Source organism: Erythranthe guttata, chromosome 10, assembly GCF_056151865.1.
Source record: "Erythranthe guttata isolate IM_541 chromosome 10, IM_541, whole genome shotgun sequence".
In the NCBI taxonomy this organism is placed as follows: domain Eukaryota; kingdom Viridiplantae; phylum Streptophyta; class Magnoliopsida; order Lamiales; family Phrymaceae; genus Erythranthe; species Erythranthe guttata.
The window spans coordinates 15,348,161-15,351,630 of record NC_142542.1 but is presented as its reverse complement, the minus strand read 5'-3'; the positions used below and the strand labels follow the sequence as shown (position 1 = coordinate 15,351,630).

General features: G+C 30.1%; 1 long non-coding RNA gene across 1 annotated transcript; it reads left to right on the top strand.

The window, feature by feature from the left end:
* The first annotated feature begins 867 nt into the window (after window positions 1–867).
* On the top strand, window positions 868–2,445 carry LOC148767678 (uncharacterized). The gene is made up of 3 exons (XR_016033840.1): window positions 868–1,031; window positions 2,047–2,108; window positions 2,189–2,445. It is a non-coding gene; the product is annotated as an uncharacterized LOC148767678 (long non-coding RNA).
* The last annotated feature ends 1,025 nt before the right edge of the window (window positions 2,446–3,470 follow it).

Here is a 3,470-nt window from a genome sequence, read left to right as displayed (position 1 = left end):
CAAGAAGGGGATATTTTCGAATTTGCCTAAATTAATGGTACATTAACTGAAAAGTAGGGATGATGGGAGGATAGTTTTATGATAAAAGAAAAAATAGGACTTTTGTCAAACAGTAAAATTAGGTTTGGGCACTTCTCTCACTACTAGAAAATCAGTCTTTAGTGACGGCTAAATGACCCTTTAATATGACAACTCATAAAAAACGTCTCAATAACTGGTCTATTAAGACGCGTAACTAAGGGTGATCTTTAGTTCCGTGTTTTTATTTTATTTTCCCTTATTTTAATTCTCAAAATGAATATTTAATGACGCCTTTCAAAGAATTGTCACAATAGCACAGATTAAAATAATAAAACATACAGCCAATGTGTGCTTCGGTGCCGCAAACGCACACTTATACCTAAATCCTTTCCTTTCTCCTGTTTTATTTCTTTTGGCAATAAATCTTTCCACCCAAATCAGCCGCCTCTCTCTTCAAAACCCTTTCCCCTAATTATTAGATCCAGTTATTGGCGCCGCTTGAACGAAAACCAAAAAAAATTTCGATGTATTGGAATTAATGTTTCTTACTCCCCAAATTTTTCAATTGCCCCGCAATATCAGGTATCAAATCTCCCTCTCTCGATTTGACTCTTTTTGTGTTTATTTACTTCATTTTTTTCTTCTGCAATTTCTGTAGTAGTATTCAACAGATTTGCGCAGCGTATGTATTGGATTAGTTTGATGCTGTACAACTGTGCTTTACTTTAATTTGGTGAAATTGATCCTTTACATGTCTTCAATTGGGGTTCTTATATTTATGTTTTTCTTTTTGGTTCGTTCGACATGTTAAATGTGATGGACATTATTATGTCTTTATTAATTTCATGAAAATTGGTCAAATTTCGTCAAGCACTTTGTTTTCTCTGTGGGTGTGTTTGTTTTTTTCCAGATTGCAGCCTTTAATAGCTTTCGGAGGTTGATTTGGTGATATTGGGGTCTATTTTATGGCTATTGATTATGACATTGGTAATAAATCACCAGAAGAAGAGGTACTCCTTATATTCTTGTTTAGCGTGTTTTGAAGCTGAAAACTTGTGATTCTGATGTGAGACTGTATCTTTTCCATTTATCTTGCTGAGGCTGATTAGCAATATCCACTTAGTTGGCATATGTGTGTTACAATAATCATTACAAGTTTCCATACTTGAAATTATTATTTCCTATAAAACAAGCAAACAATAATACTTGTCTACTCATGTTGTTGTACATATGCATTCACACCGTAAGTTCTAGATTTTCAAAGATTGAAGCATTCACTAATTTCATTTCTATTTTATTGAAGCTTATGATGACTGGTGTACTTATTTTGGATTTTTTTAGATATTTAAAGGTTAATATATAAATAAATGGTTAAGTTTGAAATCATTGTTTTCTTAACCAATAAGCTATACTGGCATAACTGAATGCTCTCTATTTTTCATTCTTCATGTTTACTTATGTGAACGTGTCTAGTTTTGAGATATATCTACCAGTTTCTTGTTTGTGTTCTTTGTGTTTAATTGTGAGCGGCTTTCGTTTGCAATTAACAATATTTTCAGAAACAAGTTTGGATCGTTTATCCAAACAAGAATGAGTGAGTGAATCTGATTAAGATAATTTTGGTTACTTCAAGAATCTACTGAGCCAAGCAATACGGTAACCTTTTATATATCTCATCCTTGTGGACTTGATGTTTTATATAAACTCACATTTTGTGTTATACAATTTTTTGTAAGTTAACATTACAAGCTTTATAGATGGGACACACATGAAATTTTACCGTAAAAAGATGAGTTAACCAATCTCTTTGTAAATATTAGTGTTATCCATAAAATTGTTCATTTGCTATTTACTGACCGGTTGAATATGTTCAATCTTTCTAATGAAATAAATGTATCCGTTGTGGTCAATATTTTAATTTATTTAATTTATGTGCTTATAATCTAAATTCTTACTATGTTTTTTAATTATAGAAGTGAAATATTGATTACTGTTAATTATTTATAATGTGATATTTTTTTGCAGTAATGGGAAGCGCATATAGACAGTCGATTATACAGTTGAAGATTGCTTGGTTGCAATATTTGGTATTGATCTCTTACTTAAAGCTCATTGGTTAAGATTTTTTTGTTATTTGAATTCAACTGATATTTGATAATTTTAATAGGTTACTATGGATACATAAACAATAACGAAGACAATTTTGCATCAGTTTTATGGCCAAGTCGTACTATGGTATGCAATTTGAAGATTGCTTTCAAGTGTAGTGTAATTAATTAAATCTTAGAAGTTTCTAAATGTAAGAATTGAAAAGATATTGGTGCGTTAGTTTTTGGAGAGATTTTATGTTCTAGATGCTGGAATACTTGTTACTATTTTTTTGTAATTTTGAACTAGTGAAATTAATAAATTAATTTTCAGAAAAAGTTTTAGTATGCAAGTGTTGTGTAAATGGTTTTTGTTTGTATGTATGGATTATGTTGGGATGATTGAAGTGTTTTTTACTATTTATAAGATGAGAATAAAAGGGTAAATCGTTAGTTATTAAGACACTTATTAAACTTCTTGAGACAATTGAAAGCGTCATTATACTCATATAAAAGGACGTTTATCGGCGTCACAAAAATAGGTAGTTATAGTTGGTGGGAATTAATAATGTGACGCTTATAGGCATCATAAAATCTATGTATTTGCGACGACGAAGCCGTCGTAATAGTGTAGATTTGGAGACGCTGGTTCCCGTCACTAAAAACTATTATGACGGCCACCTATGTGACGCTTTTGTTCGGCGTCACAAAATCTGAAGCGTCACAATAACTTAATGTAGTGACGATTTAGGGCGTCACAAAAGCCAATATTTCTAGTAGTGTCTATTAATACAATGTTTTGTAGGGTTTTCAAAGAGCCCCAGTTACATGTTATAGCCGGTCATACGACCAAAATTCCAACTTATATAAATTACATGATTAAAATTTTGATTTTGAAATGTTGTGGACTAAAACTCCCAACTAGTAAATCTATAGGACTAATATATATATATATATATATATATATATATATATATATATATATATATATATATATATATATATATATATATATATATATATATATAGCTGAGACCATCAAAATCCTATTAATTTAGCGAAATATTGAGTTATCGATAAATTAATAATTATTAGTTTATACATTTATTAATAACTTATTAATTTATGAAATTATTTTATTATTATTTCCCACAAATACGTTTTTTTTTTGTATGTACTATTCATTGTACTATTAGTTTAATGTACTATAGAGCTCGTTTCTCGAACGGAAACTCTTAAACCAGCAATGGTATTGAACATTTTTTTGTTGAATTATGAGAAATCTATGCCAGAACTTCTAACCATGTTAAAAAACGTGAAGACCGAGATTGATGGTGATATGAACTCCAACAAGAAACAAAC